Genomic DNA, 23,085 nt, shown 5'->3' with positions numbered 1-23,085 from the left:
AGCCAGAATTTTTTTTTGGGGGGGGGGGGGCACCCCCTTGAAATGACCTTAGTTTGCTCTCTATGCCATGGCGAAAAAAATTGGGAGGGGGGGGCACGTGCCCGGTGTGCCACCCCCTGGCTACGCCCCTGGGTGTGGGTCCGGTTGGCTTTGGGCGTGGACAAATGAATTCTCTAATCAGGTAAAGTCAGTTGGACGTGTCGGCCAAATCTTGGAGGTAGGCCACCTCCACTTGGGAGTGGACTAGCTTTTCTTTATATATATATTCTTAGCATACATGCCAAAACGAGTCGACACGTGTCGACCTTGTTATTGAATCGGGCAATGCTTTGGAGATGAGCCACCGAAGTGTCGTGTGTGAGCCACGTCCATTTTGTGAGTGCGGGAGGTCGGTTCTAGAGTGGGACAACTCAGTTCTCGAATTTCGTTAAGGAAGTTCTGTGACGTGTCACCCAAATTTTGGAGGTGGACCAAGCTTTTTTTAAATGGACCAAGCTGGTTTTGGACGTGGGACCACTGAGTACTCGGGTACTCGGATTAGGTGAGTTCAATTTTGTAGACGTGTCACCCGAATCTTGTGGGCGGGCAAGTCTATTATGGAGTGTATCAATTTGGTTTCGTGCATATTTCGACGTTATTTTTAAATCAGGCAATATATATATATATATATATATATATATATATATATATATATATATATATATATATATATATATATATATATATATATATATATATATGGAGAGAGAGATGGGGGAAGAGCAACAAATATGAAAACCCGGCCTATATGCTATAAATTAATCAATTGTTAGAGCCCGTCCTCGCGTTTGCTTTGCCCGTCTGCTCCATTCCTTGAGACTTGTACCGACTATGGCCCATCCTTAGCCTCTTGCTCTGTACGTGCGTTTCCATTCATGTTATGCAGTGCCCTTGTCAAATGGTGCATTGCTTGTTGCGTCCTCATGTCAATTCACTCCCACTCTGATTTCAGCTCAACACGTGTTTCTTCGTCTTCGAAATTTCAGGTTGAGTGGGAATTTTGATACACTCGGTAGAAGTACTGCTGAAGTTTTGCACTAAACATGTATGAGCGGATGAAAGCAGAGCTGCATTGCACACAAAACAAGTATTCGATATATACGCATGAGTAAACAGCATGCAGCATTGCATTGTCATGCAAGCTTTGACACTCGCATATCCTCGCCAACGCAGTTTCCACGTTGCACTAGAACACAGCCATTTCAGTCTGGCATAGGTTTTAGGGGCGAAGCACGTGAGGACCCCGCAAAGTCCGTCCGTATACCACCCTCGCTTACAGCACATGTAGCGCAGGTGCATGTGAACAAACCGGAACAAAAAAAAGAAAAAAAAGAAAGAAATAACAAAAAAGAAAGGTTAGCAAAAGGCTGATAACGATAATAAACAAAATAAAAAAAAACACCTTACAAACGCTGACATTTAGCCACCGATCATTCAAAGAATGACAGAACAAAAGGTTCACAATAAAATGCTCTTAACCAGGACAAAATGGAAGACCACGAAACCATAAAAGCGGCAACGCCAACAGGCTACCCCGGAGTTTGAGGCGCACCTAGCGATGGCTAAACGCTAGAAGTATTGTTTCCTTATGGCCTCCGAGATAAGTCAACGGTGCACCGCCGACTGCTCTCGGATGCCATGGTCTACTAGAGAGCGAAGACTCACAATGCTGCCAGGAGTAGCTGACGAGGGCGCGCGCTCAGCACCGCACCATGGAAAAAAGAAGCAACTCCTTCCTCCGCGATTAGCATGGTTCCTCGATGGTTAGCATGGTTCCTTCATGGTTAGCACAGGTGTTCTGTGGTTAGCACACTCACGGTGCCGACAAGAGCGCACGTCACGCGGTGCCCAGCACAGCGTAAACGCCGTGACTCCGACCCCTATCTACGAGCTCGATAAGCATTTATTATCTTTTCAATATACACTGCACGGGTAATGCACGATACGATGCACACTGATTCGCCCCATCGTCAGCATTCGATTCGTGGATATGCACAGGTGTTGTTTTTTAAGGCTGCAACGAAGTGGCGTAGCGAGGCAGTGCTATACCCGGCCCGTTCAGACACCCAGTGTTCCCGTGGAGCAAACCATTGTGAATATCCTGTTTAATGAATGAAAGCTGCGCATTTATGGGGGATGCGAAATAACGCGTTCTGGTGCTTTCTGTCTCCGTGTCGGCGCCCCATCGGCCATCGCTACAGCCGATAGCGCCACCACATACTGCCAGCCATGCTACAGTGTACTAGAAAGGGGCAGTGGAGTGAACGAGGTGTTCGCGCCGTATCTCTGCTGATTCTCCGGCGGGTGACAGTAGCAGCGGCGCTGTAGTCTCATGGTACTGAAGATCTCAAGAGCGTCTGCATTGGGAGCACGCGTGTCGTAGCCTGCGAAAGCGTGCATTTGCTCGTTTTTGGCGCGTTTAATGTGTTTCTGAGCATTTATCAGAGTATGCACACCTGCTAAGCGCCATGGTGCACGAGTGAATATGCAGGCACGCCAAAATTGCGTCAAGATATTCACTGTTTCATGAGCCTGCTGACAAAAAAAAAAAGATTGTACAATCGGTCCCCCTAGCTTCTCTCTCAAGCAACGCGTTGAGCGGCACTGCATCATAAGTGGCTACTGGCGAACTACAAAGCGATAAGTATCAAAACCACGATTAAATGATGCACCACTTTTCTTGGCAGTTTTTATATAAGGAGTACTGTTCCTCATATAAGTCCCCATGCGCTCGATTGATTCATGAGAAACCCGAGTATAAGTAACGTTGTTACAACATTTATATCAGTGATGACGAAGTTATATCATGCCAGTTTTGTGGAAGATAATAATTAATGCTTTCTGAAATGCTTCTTGTTCTAACCGCATGCTTTCGCACTCACTGTGCTTCATTTATGCAAGCTCCAGGAGGCCGAGCCATGGAGCTGAGCTGAAGGAACGGCTGTACCTCCTATATAGTGAAGAAGTCTATGCAAAGTGGGTTATCTCAAATATATTAAAAATTGCCAATTGTATATATATTGCCCGTTTGTTGATTTGCGTAAATTCACTGAAGCCAGTTCTCATTTTGTATAGACAGCTTAAATTGTGCTTCTTTCCAAATCTTCTATTGGCGTAATGCTATTGCAAGGCAGCAAATTTATGACGATGTTTAGTGTTATAGGTGTAGCTCCTATTAAGTGCCAGAAGTGTAGGCAGGCAGTGGTGCATTTTGTTTTGTAAAATTTAGCTTGTATATGTACACACACACACACACACACACACACACACACACACACACACACACACACACACATATATATATATATATATATATATATATATATATATATATATATATATATATATATATATATATATATATATATATGTGTGTGTGTGTGTGTGTGGTTGTTGTGTGTGTGTAAATGTTTGGCGCAGGGCTACCAAGGATTTTTTTTCAGCTGCAGCAGAACGACTTACTTTGGCAATAGGTGATCGCTGTGAATGCGTGTAAATATTTTAGTATATCCTGAAAATTTAAATTATGAAATAAATTTGTTGTGTAGGGGGTCCAGAATCCCTTCCTCTTCTTCCTTTATTTCCGCAGCGTTCTGGTTCTCCGAGCGCTTGATATGGTACTTCTTTTTTTCATCTCACAGCTTTCTGAGCACAGCTAACTTCCAATAAATCGGCGCAGTTATTTTTAATATTGTAGACGCCTAGCCAACGAAGAGTTAAAACAGAGGAAATCATAATAAGACACACCCTTTTTAAATAATTTCCGATCTCTCACAAGGACTTTCATGGTGCTCAAATTCAGTAGATTGGCGTGTCATACTTCAAGGGTTATGACATCATGTGCTAGGCATGAATGATGGGCAGGCACGAAGAAATCTGCATCGAAAAAGCGCACCGGAGAAGCCGAAGACCATAACGGTTCCTGCACGCGGCGCGCGGCTCTTTAATTTCTATTCGACTGCAGCGCCGCCGCTACGGGCAACGCGAAAGGTATCAGTTGGCGAGGCACGGTCACGCCACTAAACACTTCTAGTACACTCTAGCCATGCCGCCAGCAGCCTCAGTCGGCCATGCTCTTGTTCGAGCACGTTCGAGTGAACAGTTCTGAAACTTTACTGGTGTGCGCTCACTGCTACGCTGCTTAAGGTAAGCTTTGTTCCATTCAGCTATGGTACAGTACTTTTGTTCTAGTGGTGTCGTAAAAAAGCACTCGCCGTACCATTTCTGCATTTTCTTGCTTCCACCAAAGGCGCGTTTACACTTGGCGTCGAAAGGGGCGAAACCGGCAAATCTCACCGGAAATTCTCCCGCTTCGCCACCTCAGTGGCTAGGAAATCATGCCGTGAAGCCTACGCAAAAAAGGTGGTTCGAGACCGATTTTTCCGTCATGCGTTCCTTCCTCCGTGCGCCACGAGATAGCGGAAAGTCAGCCACGCGGCGCAAGGCACGTGATCTAAACAACCGGGTGCAAATTCAACACCGTGGTTAAGGTGTTGGCGGTGTCCCGCATCTGCGCAATTGCCTCGCTTACGCGCAGCACGATGAAGCTCACGGCCTCGACAAAGGCGCGTTTATCGAGAGCCTGGTCTGGACTACGATCGCCGAGAACAATAGCTGGAAGTCGAAGAAGGCGCATCTCTCCGAGTCGGCATGCCCCGACGTGTCTCGCTATTGCACAGCTAAATGAATGCAGCGCTGCTGATGTGTCCCGCTCGTGTCGTTTCTGACCGAAGCAACGTTTCAAAGAGTGCAAATTGTTTCTTCAGTGCTTAGGATGCGTAACTGGAATTCGGCACGAAATTTAATGTTCAGGGAACGGGCGTATGGGAATGCATTCTCAAAGTGGTGAAGACAGACAGACAAAGAACTTTATTGAAAGTGGTGAAGGCGGTGGTGGCGTGTGCGTATGAGGGGCAGAACGAACGTGAACATTCTCGACGCGCGCAAACGTGGTTTTCCGGCCGGTTGTATTCGTTTTTGTTTCTCAAGTGTAGTAATATACGATTTGTTATTCTTAGTATTTACCGACTACCTTAATTTCCCGACTGTCCTGTGTACACGCTGCAGCAGCAACTAACCGCTCTTCCATCATGTTAGTGACAGCAGTTACCACGTGCCCCAAAAGTAAAGGATTTTTCAGTGGAAAGTTGATTACATTGCTTCGTTTATATTCCTCTGTAACATTTTTCCTTGTATAAGTATATAAGATGACTGGCCCGGCTATTACGTATTATATTACTCATAATTTATCGTCCTATTGATCGCTGAAAATTGGTTTTTGGACATTGCCTCCTGACTTACTTTTTCGAGGAAACAAAAGCAGTGACACCCAGAACTAGCATGTTGGGCGCTGGGGCGATGTAGTAACGCATACGAAAGGACAATGAGCACAAGATTGCAGTTGCATCACTCCGATATCTCACGTCTTGCGTGGTTTTGCGCCGTATTTGTCGCGTAAAGCTTCGTCAGAAGGCGTTCTTCGTAGGGGAATGCGGCCTTCGCTTTCGACTCATTTCAGCGCCGGCCAAATGTACTAACGAGGATAACCCCCGTATTCACAAACGCCTCGACTTTCACCTTTCACTTGACGGAGTTGACCACTGCGCCGCTGCTCGGCTGAAAATGACGCGGCGCTGCTTGAGAATCGCACAACATTATTGCTAATATGCAGTGACTTGCCGTGCCTAGAGAGGGCGCTTTCATCGGCTTACTCAAGTGAAGGTGAAGCTTTGAGTGAAGGGACGTTCTATAATACGGGGGTAAGTGTGCAGACCACGGGATTGCGTGGCGCAATCTAGCGACGAGGCGCCTGCTGCAGTGCGCGTGCGCGACCAGTCTTATCACTTGGCCTCTCATATCACTCTCTCCGACGCGCTCGTAGCCAAAACGACAACTGGGTGTCGCTGTCTTTGCTCCATCAAATTTGTGTCGTTTTTTCTTTACGTAGCAGCTGCGATGGCCCCGGTTCCAGCGCCGAGCTCGCGTCGGTATTTATACCGTTTTATTAGCATAACTAAGCGTAGCCAGCCTCACAAAAACCTCATGAAGCTAAGCACACAAAATAATTTTCTCTGCTCGACTTGCTATTATTGCGTCCGGCCAAATTGAATTATGATGAAACAAGTGCAATAAATATGAAGGCATAATCAAAATTAGTTATACGGCTAATTTGCTTTAATTTAACAACATGAGAATAGAATCATTGATTAGTAATTAATATCTTCGTTAGTTTGGATTCTCTGAGCTCATAAAAATTTAGCTTTAATTAGTTTAATTGTTTTATGAGAGCTTCTTTAATTACACATAGGTATATTAAGAGTAGTTTGATGATGCCATGATCAACCACACTTACAGATTTTTTTATGCTTACCTTGGCGCTACATCGTTAGCTTAGTTATGTATAATTAGCCTCATTATGCCACGTGAAGCTCCAGTATGTTTCGTGTGTGATTAAATATTGAATGAATTAATCACCCATAACTTGTACCCTTCCTAACACTAATTAGACATAAATGAGCTTAGTTGGTATAGTGTAAGTAAGGAGTAGTTAGTATCTTCCAGGGTTTGGCGCCTCCAGGCACATGGGCAAGTTGACTTAATTTGATTGGCCTCGTTAAAGCTTGCCTCATTTGGGCTAATTTTGATCGGCTAAATTTAATGATAGCATGATAAACCATGCCTAATTGGATTTGGCTGTGCTTGTATTTTCTCGGCCCATCTGGGCACATCAAAGCTTTGCTACACCTAACATAAAAACAGGAACCTGGACTGGGCTTAAACTCGCTTACGCTCGAATTTATCAGGTTATACCACACGCAATTATGCTAGATTAGTTTCGGCTACGCTTACATTCACTGGGATGCATTACAGCACTGCGATGCATTTGTAATGCATCGCAGTGCTGGGGGCATCGCGTGAATGTTGCGTAATTGAACGTGGTTTTTCTTACCTGCCAACTCAAGCGGATTTTTCGGGAGACTTCCGGATTTCGACCAGTTGTTATGTTTGTACGGTTGTCAGGAAAATCTCCCGGAAATCAAAATTTCTGGGCATGGTGCAGCCGCATTGACAAAAATGCAGCCCAATCCGATTCAGGCTTTTTGCAAACCCTTCGCATATCATTGTGAAGGAATTTAAGAGACGTTCATCAAAAAGTACAGTGTAATCTAAACTATGCGAAACCGGCAGATACGAATTCGCGAAATTCCCCGGCCAAATTTGCCGTGTCGATTGGGGTCAAAGTTCGAATGTTTCTAACGCTTTTCCTCATCGTGGCGGGTCATGTGAACTCCAGTACCGAAACCGTCGAACAAAGGCTGAAAGCAGCGAGCTCGAAGATTCGGAAGGACGGGCGCGGCCAGCGCATGCAATGTCAGAACTGTGCTAATCGTTTGCCACAACCGCTGTGAATGAAATCGGGGTCGCTCTTGCCACGATCATCTATGGCGACGACGTGACTGACCGAACTCTGAAAGTGCACTCGCATCCAACGCTCGACCAGTAAAAGTGACGTTGCATTCCACGAATGCTACCGGACAAAATAGCGGCATATTCAATAATAGATAGCAAAAAACATCAAAAAATCGTTTTGAAGGCACGTGTGCAACTAGCCCTCGCGGATTGACAACGGAATTGCCTTTTTCCGCAACCGCCACGCACAAAGCCGCAGTGATCTACGAGTTCCCATGACACGCCGCGGTAGATAAAATGCGATAAAAACGTAAAAAAAAGAAGGCTAGAAGCGTTTCGGCGTCCCTCTCCAAGGAATGAAGCAGCTTTGTTCCTGTCGATCTGTGTACTTCAGCTATACTTGGGCATTCGCAGTCCCGCCAAATGCAAGCTTGTGCCCAAGGTGCGTCGCAAGCTTGTTATGCCTTCTCAGGGTAGCCGCTTAGTTATTCAAAACAGTTTTTAATCAATTATTCAAAACAAGTGTTAATGATTTCAAATAAACAGTGGGGTAGGTGCAAATATTTTGCAGAGGTTTGTTCGCTTGCGAAAAAAAAAAAAGAAAACGGCAGAGCTCGTTTTTTTTTTTGTTTTTAATAGCGTATCCCTTTTGTTAGTGTTTGTGAACTTGTAGATTTCGTGTATTTCGTGTACCTTGTTTGAGAAGGTTTTCTGCAACTGCCTTCTATGCTAGCACTTCTAGTTTGTTTTTTTACCACTTCGGTCTAGTCACTTCAGTTCCTAATTTCAAAGTATGTTGCAGTTAGCGTTTATTTTTTTGCCGTCGTCACTGTTGTTTTCTTGCCGTATGTATAACAGCAGATCGTCAGGATCGTACTTTTTACCATTACTTTCACTCCTTTACTTTTGCAATTTATTGTTATATGTCCGCCTATGTAATACTCTCGTCGAGGGCCTGTAGAGGTACTTTGAAATAAAAAAAAACGAAAAAAACAGTGGGGGGCTTCAAATAGCGAAGCTGGATTATTCTGCAGTCCAATTAGAAGTTGGTATAACTTAGCTAGGTAATGCTATAGGTTGTTTCTCAGGGCTTAGATGTTGGGGTAAACCGCAGACATGACACGGATGTCCGAACCCCAGAAACTCGCACTGAAATCGAAGTGTTCATGCCTCCCTTATATCTACGTCGTTAGCGTAGGCAGAGGTGTCTTAAAAAAAAGGCAGCGGCCATGCTTGTGGCTCCTTTTTAGTATTGTTTGCTGATGAGATCCGAGAATCTGCTACGTAGTATTTATTATAACTAAGGCTCATTGCCTTTCTGTGCACTCATTTCATTCTTGCACGAGATTGCACGTTACGTCATATATATATATATATATATATATACATATATAGTCTAGTAGATCCTCCGTGAGCGGTCACAACGTGGTTTATTTCGACGTTTCGGCCTAGAGTCTGGCCTTCATCAGGAATAAAGATACAGTTTGTCGGTGCTCAGCTTTATACAATCTCAAATCAGAGGGCAAGGTAAGAGGGAAAAAAAAAAGAAAAGAAAAGGAAAGAAAAAAGAGAAAAATAATATACGGTGGACGCCCCTCGGGTGCCCCCCTTCCACTTTTCCCTCCACTCCCCCCCCGTCTCTCTCCCCCCTCTCCCCTTCACCTTTCTGATGTCAGCGGTCTGTGTATGTTTCCGTTCACTAGCGCATTCCTCCCGATCAGACGGCCCCTCCTGGCACTGGCGGTTCGGTGTGGGGCAAAAACGAGCTTTTCAGGAAGTCCTAAGCCTTTAACTACTCGGGGTCCCGTAAACAATTCGTCGTAGAAGGACGGGGGCCGCCTATTGTGGCAGAGGCTGGTTAGCGGGCATTTTAGGAAGTTCTAAGCCTTTAACTACTCCGCGCCCTGTCAACATTTCGTCGTAAAAATAGGGGTGCCCCGTATTGCGGTAGGCTGTGCAAGCGCGTGCAATGCGAATTCCTGGCCCGCTTCTAAATTACGCGTGTCGTGGGGGCCTCCCGGCTGTGCACCTGGTTGCTGTTGGGCATGTCGTGCATGGCACAATTGATTGGGTAGTAAAATAAAACAGAAAACAGACGACAGCTGCACTTAGGAAGAGTAGTTACACTTGGAATTGTTTTAGGTTGTCCAGTGCCCTTCGCAGCTGCAGTGCCGTGAACTCAGTTACTATTTTCATTGTTGCCGTTATTGTTTTCTAATGCTTTAATTGCTGCAAGTGTACCAGGATTCTCATTTCACCGATTTAACACCCTCGATAGAGGAATAAAAGAGGAATAGCGGTAATTACGACGTCCGTGTGGGATGAGGCGAAAACATCACCACAGAAAATTATAGCAGCCCCAAAGACAGTCCACCCCAATGATTTAGAGTGGATCTAGTCTATATGCAAGGGGACCTAGCCTATTATGATCTTGTGTCGATCCTATTCTCGAATCAGGCATAGTAGATTTAGGGGTGAGCGATCAAGATTTTGTGGGTGGGCCACCTGCATCAGCAGGTAGTGGGCCAGTTTGATTTTCGACGTGGGACAACTCGGTTATCGGTCTAACTGATTACATAGCGCGAAAATTTGAAACAGGACAAGTGAAGGGATGAGGATAAGCGCTGACTTGCAACAAGGTTGATTTCGAAGGGCGTACACATATATACTCTCGAAATGCGGAAAAACAAACAAACAATTCAAAAAGTTTACGAACTACTATGCGCAAAAATTTTACATTCTCAGGGAGGACGATTCTTGCTGACAAAGACCGACAGAGGGAGTGCTGACGCAGTTCAGCCCTTATCGACAAAGCCTCTCTGCCTCGTTAATTTCTCCTGTCTTATTTGTCTGTTTTTTTCAACAATAATGGTGTCACAATAAACTGGTCTCCAGCCACCCGTTCGGTCCAAGGCGAAGAAAAGATCGCGATCATTGTGACTTTCAAGTGTGTGACCGGAACCTCTAATTTATACAGTGGTCAGTTTGTCCTATATGTTTATACATGCTTACCAAATGAAATTGTTAACTGATGGGTGACATTTGCTGTACATGTGACGAACAGAATTTTGTGTCATTGCTCTTTTGCGCTACCTGCTTTGACATGACCTTTCGCTCAAGTTTGTTCTATAACATCATGTTCTTCAGTGAGAACTTGGCCTAGAAAAACTAATCGGGGAACGGGGAAAGAGGTTTATTAGTAGTTAACGACAACGGCAAGACAGCGTGATGAACCGTCCAATAGAGACCGGCACAGCAGCGAGCCGAAGCACGAGACGAGAGAGCCGGGTGTTGGCGATGCTGCTCACGTCAGGCACATCTTCTTCACACATATATATATATATATATATATATATATATATATATATATATATATATATATATATATATATATATATATATATATATATATATATATATATATATATATGACCAACATTGCACAAGCGCGTAGAAAATCTGAAAAAAAAATGCCCCCAACTTCCTGAAGGGAATCGTGAGTAAATGATGCATTTTTTTTTGCTCTGAGAGAGCGTATTCTTGGCGTCAGACATTTAATTTCCCTGGATGAAAACTTGCTTTATCTTGGGACCTTACAGACAGTCGCCTTCACCGACTTCTGCCATCGCCTTGAGAGGCGCCCAGCCAGCGAACGGACGAGACGGAGGCGTGTGCTTCACTCCATCGGACGGGAGACTGCGGCGCAAGGAGGAGAGAGAGCGAACGGCGCGAGAAGGAGCTGCGAAGCACTGCACCTGTCAAAGTCCCAGAAAAAAAAAAACTAAAGTAGCGCCACGCTCCCCTTCGCCTCTACCTCCCCTCCCAGCAGCCACAGCAGCGCCTTTAGAGTGTCCACCAGAAAACTACAAATGTGAAAGCACTCGGAAGCCTTGGATGTGACAGACCAGGCCCCGGAAACCATAGCGTCTCATACAACAAAATCTCGAGTGGAATTTGGCGCTAGTGTCTACGTGGGCTCCTTCAGCGGCGCTTGTACCCTCATGGGAATGATGGCAAGTACAGGCTTCGGATCTGTTTCAAATGAATCACGTTCATCATCATCATCATCATCATCATCATCATCATCATCATCATCATCATCATCATCATCATCATGATGTTCTTCATCATGATAGATCACGTTCTTGAGATTCGCAACGCTTCTTTTCCGAGTATAAAACAAAGTAATATGAAGTTAAGTTATATTAAATTGAAACTTGCTTCATTCTTTTGTATGCAAACTTTATTGCAAAACCTTTTTGTGAACATGGCGCCATGGCGTAGGAGTCGAACATAGACAGGTATAACCACCAGGGTACTCCTCGCCCTGTCATTGCGTTCCAAATTTGGCACCAAGATACAATTTATTCTTTTTTACAACACTTGAAAACAAACATGCTTGTTTTTCTCTCAAAAGTATGCATTATCTATTTATTGAAATAGCAGTACAGTATCACGTGAGAAATACTTATCGTTTCTTCTTCTGCAATGCTAGGTGCACCTGTTCAAGTGGTCCAACGCACCTCTGGTTTTGTTGTGAAATCGAGTCAGCGGAGCATGACGGTGCGTCTATTCAACTTTGTCATCGTTTTGCAGTAAACTTAAAATGAGTTTATGCTTGATGCTGTCGTAAAAAAAAACATGAACTGGATGCAATATCCTGCACTGGCATGAGACGCAACATGTATGCGCAGCGTTGAGTGAACGACGCTTCGTTTCAACTGTCAAATACGACTCGTAAAGCTCCAACGTCGCAGCAAATCAGGAGATCTAGTAGTCTTCAGCCTCTTCGAATAACAGAGGCACTGCGTCAACCCTTTTCACCACACCTCACTAGCCGGGGCTGCAAGAAGAACAAAACTGAAACTGTAGAAAAATGTGTGTAGACAGTTCGCTAGCCAACCCTATCTAATCTGCAGCCTGTACTTCCCATAATTTTCATAGAGGTACAGAATCGCAGCGCTAGAGTCATCTCTAGGTATCATTGTATGAAACTCTAAGCCGGAAACTCTCAAGTTCAAGTGATCACCTGTAGGTGTTCTGTGGCCAGACGCTTGGGCAGCTCGGACACTGCTGCGCCGTGTGTTCATCGAGCGGCCGTGCCTCCGGTATGCTAAAAGGGTACGCCGGTGGCTTCTATTCATGGAGCGCGCGCTCGCGAAAATGGACAAACAAAATGGCGTCCATAATGTCAGCGTCTTATCAACACAAACGCTACACAAACACTGGCAGCACAAACTCTACAAACGCGTTTCAAACGCGCTGCGTTGAGGTGGTGTATGGTGAACTAGGGCATATTCTCGTTGCCAGGGGAGAGAATAAGCGCGCGCGCGCCCGAGGCTGTTGCTATGGAAAAAGATGGTGGACGGATCTCGACGGACGCCTGACTTAGCCCAACTAAGAAATGCATTGGAATTTAAAAAGTTTTCGGACTATGGTACCTGTTGGGCAAAGAACACTCTGACACCGTTTTCTATAACAAACATTTAATTTTTCCTGCTGTGAACAAATAGTTATCTACCATCGTCGTGCGGTCATTACAGTTGGACATGGGAATGAAACTTTTCATTTCGGGAACCGGGCTATGGTAAGTATACGTCCTTTTGGCATGATGCATTTCTGCCTACAGTTCTGACGGTATTTGCTTTTGTAATAATGAAGATCACTGCTGCACTGCATTGTGCAGTCGAACAGAAATCAGTAGTCATAAAACTCAAGCGCCAGGCATTCGGCCATGACCCAGCTCTAGCAAGCGTTCCTTCAGTAGACGTTGGAGCTCCATCTGCTCCATGAGCAGCTGTAACTGTAGCATCTTCAGACGTAGGTGCTCAAGCTCGTCTAGTAGGAACCGGTGCTGTAATTGCAGGACAAGTAGCTTGTATTGATGCAATTGCATGAGCAGCTGGTGTTTCTGCAGTCGGAGCACCATTCGTTGCTCGAACGATTGGATCCGTGCCATTGGGGGTACCTCAGGTGACGAGGACGGGCTTGTAGTCCTCCCTGTTCGGTTGAAGCAGCAGGCGATAGGCAAGCCTTCTTCTTTTTGTGGAAGTGTAACCGTTTGCTGCAGCCGCTGTGCCAAGAACGAACGGACACCTTCGAACTTGACAATGATGTTGGTAATCCCTTGATTCATGACTCGTACCCACTATAGGGGATTGGTAAATTGGCAAGCGTCCTATACAGCACGCTGGTTTATTCCTTGAGCAAAAGCTGAGCAGACCATGCGGAGACAGCTACGAACAGTGCTCTTTTGGGAAAAAAGGAAATCCTATGGATATGTAGTGTTCCCTGAAGGTAATTACCCTAAACATTGAGCGAATGAGAGACGGATGTTGGCCCCCATTTATTCTGCCTGTCTCAACCTCTCGTTCCTCTTTTTCGTCACCCGGCTCCTAACCTTTCGATGCTTGAGGCACCGACCACTTCATTCTCCCAGAATTCATTGTTCACACCTCTTAGTGTATTATTTAAAGATGTTACTAATCAAGGCCCATTGTGCCTGCCTGGATTGCCCCTGGTACCGAATGGTCTTCAAGATGCCATGTTGCGAAGCCGTTTTGATAACTTTGAAAGATTCGTAAGACTTATCATCAAGTTTTCATACTCCTTTCCGTATTAGAACGAAGCCTCCTGGTTGTATGTCTGGTATGTCGCTGCTGCGTGTGCTGTCGAAGGTCTTCTTCATTCTTCTTTTGTAGGCTTCTTGCTGTTTCACAGTTTTCTTTCTCTCGGAAAGGACCAGGTTGTCAAGAATGCCGATTTCGCGGTCAGCTGGAAGCACTGATACAGCTTCTAAAGCTGCAAAAATGGACTGCATCCGAGACCACTTGCGCACGAACGGTTGTGGTGTCTTACAGCGGCTTCAAGAGAGCCTTTCCAACCACCTGGAAAGTTTGGATACATCTTCACGAACTGCTTCACGTCTCGTATAGCACTCTCAGGGAGGCCATTGGCAGCATGACGATAAGGGGAGGAAAACGTGATTTTCATGCCATGATCGTTCACCTATTCTGAAAGTTTCGTGCTTTTGAAAGCAGGGCCGTTGTCGCACACCAATGTCTTCGTATTTCGGAAACATTATGCCTTTTGTAGACTAATGACGCTGTTAGCATATTCCTTTACATCTCTGTACTGTAACCATTCTCGTGCACTGATCAATGGCGAGCAGAAAAGCTTGCGTGTTCCTGACCCCATCCCGTTTCTTTTTGAGTTCTGCGAAGTCCGAATCAATAACGCCAAATGGGACACTTCTCTTCTTTCTATCATATTTACTTCCCCCTCTCTCTATCCCTAAAGGCGCTCAGCTGTGCTCCAGCAACGGGAGGCAGAAAATAACGTCTTTTTTACCTCTTCCTCTTTCATCAACCTCTTTCTTTCTCTCTCTCTCTGGGACATTGGAGTGCTCTGTTGTTATGTATATGTTCGTGGGCTGCTTGAACTTCCCTTTCTCTGTTTGTAAATCGTGACAAGAGTTGATGTAGTTTCTTATGTCTACTTTCATACCTGACCACGTAAATCGTTTCAGAAGTTTGCCTGCCTTACGTGCGCCAAAAGCTGTCATGTCCGCCTGATTCTGCAGTGTCGTGGTAAACATCCAGAATCTTAGCAATAATCTTGTTATGGAACATGGTATTCTCCATTGATGATTATCAGTTTTTTGGTTCCTTCTCAGAGCTTTGAGTGATTGATTTGTACAGAATTGTCAGCTGCTTTGGGTTTCAAAAGCCTGGGCAGGGCATCTGCATTACAGAGTAGAGGACCTAGATGATGTGAAATGACGAAATCGAACTGTCGGAGGTAATTTACCCATCTAGCGATGTGGCCTCTTGGTTGTGACATACCGAAAATGTTAGTCATGGCTTGGTGATCAGTAAAAGGGTAAATTTTGCAGCGCCTATTCGACGAGATCAGCTGTTGCAACATCGCGGGCAAGGTTCTCCACTGGCTCACATTGCCCTTAGTAACAGGGAAAGCTTATTCCAGTTGACGACCTCCGGTCAATGAAAAATGTCACCCACATGTTCGCTTGATGGCTGCGCCAAAAACTAGCGTTCCCCGAAGGTAAGTAACTCAAACATTGAGTGACTCAGAGATGGATGCCAGCCGCCATTTATTGTCCATGTAGATGTAATTTGGTTCACACCAAGCCTGGGGGATTAGCCAAGCCATTGTTAAGCCTTTTATTCTGTCTGCCCAACCTCGCCTTCCTCTTCTCCATCGCCCTGCTCATGCCATTTCAATGCTTGAGGCACCAACCAATTCAAGATATTTCGTAATCAAGCTACAGTATTGAGGGTTTTTTGGTATTTCTTTATTAGACGTTAATATAAAAAGTTATGAAATACTGCGAGAACTAGAATGTTTCCGTAGCAACCACCCCTACTTTCCTAAGCCTGGGGTCTTGCTCTCTTCTGCTTGCTCCCAGCTCAAAAAGAATAATAAAGAAGCCATGGTACGTACCCACTTGTTCTATAAAAGTTCTTCAATCCTCTTGCCGACCTTGACCATGTTGCTACTTGCGAGATAATTATGTGCATGCCTGCTTTGTGTTGTATACAATCTCGCCTTTGCTTCATTTGAGTTGGCTGTGGTAATATTTCATGAGTGACAGAAGCTTGCACAAGACAGCATTCGAAACGACCGTGTAGCGTTCGTGGTGGCCGCTCAATGTTTTGCCGTACCTGCTAATTTGGGAACGGCAATTGTTCCTTGTCTTCTTGTTTGTTATGAAAAGACTAGTGGTGGCCGAAGTGATTGCGCAGCTCTGTTCAGCAAGCAAGCAAGCAAATATTGTTGCGTTATATAGTTCGTGAATCGCGTCGAACACCCAATGTTGTCACATCTGTACTACTATTTGGATAACTTGGATGTTATGATTGCCCTGTCTTGTTCCGATGTTGATTTGAACGCAGCTAGGGATTGGAGGCGATGAACAGCTAAAGCTAGGAGAGGTGTTCGTACCTTTGCAAAGCCGTCTCTCATTTTCTTGCGACAGACGCATGTTAACATGTTAAAATGCGAATGAACCTGTTCAATTCTGTTGTGTTTCCGTTTGCATTGATTTGTTCTTGCTCTTATATGATTAGAAGGTACTCTCAGAATTTCTTCTGCTACATGCTCCCTTTGACGTATTTCTACGCCGTGTACCAAAGAACCTTCGGTTGCGTGCCACAAAGGCGCTCGTTCGCTTTCGAAAAACGCAAGTGCTTGTTGACGTGATGCAGCTCTCTCACCTTTTAGGGTTGTATCCGGTTCCTTTTTTCTTCAGACTTCGTCCTGCGCTTTCCCGTCGCCATTCACTTTGCGAAATGAATTATGTTACCTGTTTTTGTCTTGACCCACTCCACTGCTGACGTCAATCACTTCGACCGAACTGGTACACTCACGTTAGACTAAAACGTTCGCAAGCGATTTGCAATGTTTAAAGATTCTGCCATGGTTAGCTTCGGTCTCCGGACTCATTTTGTGCTCAGAATTGAAAAAACAAACATTTAATTAAAAAGAAAGAAAAATGGGTTTGAAAAGCTGGGTGGTGGGACCCTTAATCGACTGGGCTCAGCAGCCTGGTGCGCACAGTCCAGGAGAGCCACTTCGGCATTCTCCTTCCTTGCAGGCGAGCATGGTGTCCCGTTGAACCGTCTTCAGTTTTTCAGCTGGTACCTGTGGCAAAGTAGTACATTTGCATGACTCTCTTTTCATCTCTTTCCTTGCCACCATATGCGTGAAGGGTCAAACATTGGGTGAGCAGGCCAAGAGGTGGTAAATTTTGGATTCAATTCATCACAGATTTCGGACATATATGACAGCCGTAGTTTTTTCTTCTCTGGATTGCTGTCTTCGAATGGCAGGTTCTTCAGCTTGATCACAGCCAGAGAAATGCACCACCGTCTGTAGTATTTGGCTATTTGCGGTGCATCCTAAAACACAGAAAAATAAATTTGTTGAATTCCTGGCTTAGGCTTAACTGCCAAATGGCCGTTGACTCTTACATGCTGAACAGCACAGAACTCCACCTTGTTAATACATTTAATTTTGTAGTGCCGTTTAACAAACTGAAGTTGCAGCACAACGTACAAAGTCTGATACCACTCTGTCATCAGCTTCTCGTCACTGAACAATTCTGAACAACGATTCACTCAGTGAATGGACTGGACGCGGCCATGCAGAAAATTTGGGTGTTGCATCCCAAAAATTTACTTGTTCGGGGGGTCAAGACCAACTTGGCCCACTAAGAGAAATGACTTGACCCATGCATATGTTTGCATGGTACATCCACATAACTGACATTGCCTACTTCTAGAAATGAGCTTTATGGTCAAGACCAACTTGGCCCATGCAAAAAGTTGACCTGGCTCATGCTCAAAATTTGGATGGCCCATTCAAAAACTGCACATTATGCACTTCTTGAGCTGACTTGTGTGAGCAAGACTGACTTGGCCAACGCACAAAATTTTGGTGGCCCATTCCTGAAATAGGCATATCACATTTTTAGAAATTAGTTGTCATGTGCTCAAGAGCACTTTGGCCAGCTCTGAGAATGTACTCGACCAATGAATAAAATTTGCTCCTCTTGTTTTCTATCTCTTTCCTTTCTATTATTCTTTTTCCCCCAACCCAACTGTAGGGTAGCCAACCGAGCCAAACTTGGTTAACATCCCTGCCTTTCCTCTCTATTTATCTCTCTCTCTTCTCTCTCTTAGGTGGGTAATTCTCAAAATAACATTGTCCACTTTTAGGACTGAGTTGTGCGGTGGTCGAGACCGACTTCGCACACTGACGAAATGGATTTTACCCATACACATTTGGTGAACCTATGCCGAAAACTGACATTGCCGAATTTGAGAAATGAGTTTTATTACATCCGAAATCGACAGGACTCACTGCCAAGATGGACAGGGCGCACACACAAAATTTTAGCGGCCCATCCCCAGAATCGTTTTTGCCTAACAACGACTGACACGAGACATGGAATGGGGGGAGGGGGTCCAATATATACCTATATTTTTCAATTTCGCATGTATTGTATACACACACACATGTGAATGCACACACGTACTACAATGAAGTATGGTTGAACCTGCTTGCGCCCGCAAGACATTCATTGATAGTCAAAGGCCAGCAGGGACTTATGAAACGCAGGTGCGCCGCCTCTGGCTGGCTACAGCGTACACAGAGCACTTTTTACACAACTTTTCCCGAACGGAGAGTCCAGAATGTGTATGTGAACATGTGGATTAAGATGCCCAACTTGTTTTGTTAGAAGGCCCGCGGTATCACGAAGAACAAGAACAGTCAAGAAATTTAACGGCATTGGTTCATAGGCCCTTACATATCAGAAAAATCTAAGGTCCATGGCAAATACATGCCTTACAAAAACGTGCACTACAAGCAGCAGCAATTTACTAGAATGTAGTGGTATACTTAGGAATTAGAAACAAAAAACTTGTTTAGACAGAGAGAGAGATGCAAGGAAAGACAGGGGCTTTAACCAGACGCACGTTCTGTTTGCTACCCTGCACTGGGCGAAGGGATAAATGAGGAAAGGGTAGAGATAGAAGAAGTAAGGAAAGAATGTAAGCATAATCACGAGTACACTTGGGGCAGCACATGAAATTTTTATACATATGACTGAGCTTGATCGTGAAGCACTTTTTGTCACGTCGTATGAGAACTCATTCTGCGTCCATATATGACTGACCGCGAAGTGCGGCTTTGTGCGTTCTCTCTCTCTCTCTCTCTCTCTCTCTCTCTCTCTAGCTTTCGAACACTCCACAGTGTAGAATAGCACACCAGTCCTTCTAGACTGGTGAATATCCCCACTTTTCTCTCCGGTACATTCCTTCCTATATGACGGAATTTTCGGTGTTTGAACAGTGCCGCGTTACAGGACATTGTGTAGTGTGTTTTTTTTCGTACCATATGTGGCGTTCATGCAACTTCATTCTGTGAGAATTGTAGTGTTGTGTGATGGGACTTCATATTGCGTTTTTGTTCGTGATGTCATGTGAAAGGACTTAGAGAAACTCTGTCAACTGGTTCTTTATGATATTTGTTTCTCAGTTTTTCCCCATTGCTGTGCTGTCTAGATATTGTGAAGGAGTAGTCGGTACTTTACAACAGTGCCAACAGTTGAATATCTCCTCAATACCGCCAACATCTGCTAAAAATATTTCTGGCGATGACCCTGGTTGTCACGTATTCAAGAAAGGCTTACGTTGGCAATTACAGATCGCGGATGCATGTTGTCATGCTGAGAGTATGTCTAAGCAGCTTGATTTTTGTAGACGTGTAGGTATTGATCTTACCAGTTTAGCTGTCGCCGGTTGTGAGATTGATGCCTGCACTTCTGTCCTGCATAGGACAAGCTGGTACTTAGTGTAATTTTTCATACATTGGATGATTGAACCGATTTTTTCTTCATTCAAGCTCGCTAGTACTTTTCTTGAGTAACAATATTTTGCGCAATGTTATATCTTAAACCGTGGCTTACAAAATTTGTGGTTGCAGCTCAATATTTTGCAACTGATGGGCACGTTAAGCGTTCGGGTTTGTCCATGGTGCAGATTACTGAGGTGCTAAAGACATTTCGTGAAACAGCAGGAGCAGAAGAAAAGAAAGAAAGAACCTGTTTCTTATGATGAAATTGTTGGTGGACAAAATGATTTCGGGCTTGTCTTCAACAAGCAATCGTTGCTTTATTTCGCGGAGTGAGTCGAGTGCCTATTCTGCACGAATCTTTGGATCACTCTACGCTATGATTGCCTTTAATTTAAACGCAGTGATTTCTTGGAGGTGAGTGTTCATACCTGTGCAAAGCAGCCATTGCTCATTTTTTGCAAACGGTTTAAAACGGGAACGAACTTGCCCCACTTTAGGTCATTGCCCATGCATGAATTGATACTGACTATTAGATGGTTTAGGTAGGTTTACCAAACATTTCTTCTGCTACGTGTCCCCAATGATGTACGTGTACTGCTCGTACATCAATACTGCTTGTACATGAACCGTTTCGTGTGCGTCACACAACGCCTCCCGTTCGGTTTCGCGAAATATGCGTGACAGGGTCATACGTTTCGTCTCCCGCCACTTTCTCAACCATATACGGATCCCCGTTCCTTCCCATCATCTTCGCCCAATGCTTCCTTTCGCAGTTCGCTCTGCGAAAGGAATTGTCGTCTTTAGTGTTTTTCCCTGGCTCGCGATACTGCTCAAATCGATCATGTTGAACAAACATGTCTGCTCATTTTCAAATGAACGGTTTACAAACGATTCGCAGTGCACCAAAATTCTGTACTCAAATAGTGCTGCGGCCGCAAAACCATCAGTAAAATGCACAGATAAAAGGTAACATGCTGCTTGTTTTATCAAGCTTGCTGCTCTGTGCACCGCAGAACACCCACATACGCGCAAGTGCCACTTTTTTTTTTCTGTGCTGACAAGTAGCGACACACTCGGGAAACTTCGGGGATTTCGGGCTTCGCGGCGTTTGCTTTCAGAGAAATGAAGCTTACAGAGAGGTTCGCAACACGCACGAAAAACGAATTTTGTTTTTAGGGTATACGGAACACTGTCTATGACGCTGGTCACGACTGTATCTGTTCCGCGCTCGTGTCTTACGCTCGTGTATCTGTGGCACTCACAAAAACACGTGAGCGCGACAGACACAAGTGCAGAAAACATTTAGGCGCAACGGATACACGCGTGTGAAACAATTGCGTGCAGCAGATACAGTCGGGGGCACTGATAGATAACTTGACGTAACGGACGCGCAAGCGGCACCAAACGTTGAAAGAAACTCGGGTAGGCTTCAGCGCATTTAGACGAAGACCAAGGAGAGACAGAGAACACAGAGACGAGCGCTGGAAAGCAAAAACCGCGTTCTCGGGGATCTAATTGTGCACTTGCGGCCGTTGACGGGGTATAGGCAAACTAGTGAGTTTAGCGCCTCGACTAACGCTTCATAGATGGCGGTTCTGCCTTCTTGCCGAAGAATTATGCTTACGAGATTGGCTAATGCCGAACAGTTGGCGACAAAGTAGCCCCGTCGCGGTGGTCTAGTGGCTAAGGTACTCGGCTGCTGACCCGCAAGGCGCGGGTTCGAATCCCGGCTGCGGCGGCTGCATTTCCGATGGAGGCAGAATTGTTGTTGGCCCGTGTGCTCAGATTTGGGTGCACGTTAAAGAACCCAGGTGGTCAAAATTTTCGGAGCCCTCCACTACGGCGTCTCTCATAATTATATCGTGGTTTTGGGACGTTAAACCCCACAAATCAATCAATCAAAGTAGAATGCACTTAATCTATGAAGGAGATGGAGAGATATGCGAGACTGCTCATACAGTCCATTACATCGGTACAGCACAAGCTGGTGACACCGGCAAAAAATATAACTTACTGATATGGGCAACTGGATGTATCAATATAATGCATTTCGAATCGGTAGGTAGTGCAGACGATGACATGTTTGTTTTCACGCAGTGTATTGTATATCTAAGAGACAGAGATACGATATGAAAAGGTTAGCGAGGGTAACCGGACAGCAGGTATCTGGTTTGCTACCCTGCACTGGGGGAAGGGAAACGGGAGACAGAAAAGTAAAGAAAGCGGAATGGGAGATAGAGAGGGATGCGAAAACACACACACTAGAATGTCACCATCGTTTGACGAGACGGGTTGATCGCAGAAACTTCATTGAGGCCTTCGTCGCTTTTAGGCGTGAAGTTATTCCCGCATTGCAAAATAATTTCTAAATACCTAAACTAGAAAGCAGACCCCTATACAAAGTTTTTCTAGACATCACTGGGGCGTACAATGGCGTTGATCAAGAAATCTTGTGGGGTGTATTTGAAGAACAGGGCATTGGCGACGACCATGCGAAAGTAAGGGATGGTTGGAGTATTGGCGGCGAAAAGCGGAGAGAAAGGACAAAAATATACGGTGGGAGAAATAAGGTCATCCTGTGGTGAGGTATTAAAGAAAGGACAGGGAATTCGCGTTCTTTTGTAGGATTTGACCTAAGTAGAGAATCATTAGGCCTGATTCCCTTCTTCAGTGGTTTGTGGGGCACAGCTATAGTCACCGCCCTGTTATAAAGGGGATGCTGACAGCAACCTTCCATCTATTCTATTTGAAGCCCCCGCCGGGAGGGGGGGGGGGTGGCTGGGGCTGTAAGGAAGAGGAAAAATGCACCTAATTTCTGTCTGCCTCAAGGGCGACATGGCGCAGTACCTTATAGGGGTGGGGGAAAGGAGGGATAAAAAGAATAGAAGGAAAATAGATGAAGAAATAGACAGGCAAGGCTCCCTGATGTCGGAACCATACCGCAGCAAGTGTTCACGAGAGAATGAGGCAGGCATCTGCTGCAACAAACGTGTAGAACCATACCAAAGACATTGCAATCGTACGCAATGCTATGTTCACCCAACCAGACATGTAAAAAGCACCTATCTTTCAAAGGCTCGGCATTTCAAAAGAATTGGCACATGCAGATGCGTTTCGAATGCTGGGATGGGAGAAAAAAAAAAAACAAGAAAGAGATTGACAGAACCGCGGTCGTTACAGGCCTAGTTAACAGCACGTCAAAGAAATGTATTAACAACGATCATAATTGTTGTTGTACAATCTAAAACCATGATA

General features: G+C 45.0%; 1 long non-coding RNA gene across 1 annotated transcript; it reads left to right on the top strand.

The window, feature by feature from the left end:
* The first annotated feature begins 4,077 nt into the window (after positions 1-4,077).
* LOC142803802 (uncharacterized) lies at positions 4,078-12,071 on the top strand. The gene is made up of 2 exons (XR_012894296.1): positions 4,078-4,185; positions 11,049-12,071. It is a non-coding gene; the product is annotated as an uncharacterized LOC142803802 (long non-coding RNA).
* The last annotated feature ends 11,014 nt before the right edge of the window (positions 12,072-23,085 follow it).

Source organism: Rhipicephalus microplus, chromosome 3, assembly GCF_043290135.1.
Source record: "Rhipicephalus microplus isolate Deutch F79 chromosome 3, USDA_Rmic, whole genome shotgun sequence".
Classification (NCBI taxonomy): Eukaryota; Metazoa; Arthropoda; class Arachnida; order Ixodida; family Ixodidae; genus Rhipicephalus; species Rhipicephalus microplus.
Note: the sequence above shows the minus strand (reverse complement) of the source record. Positions and strands in the feature narration are given on the sequence as shown.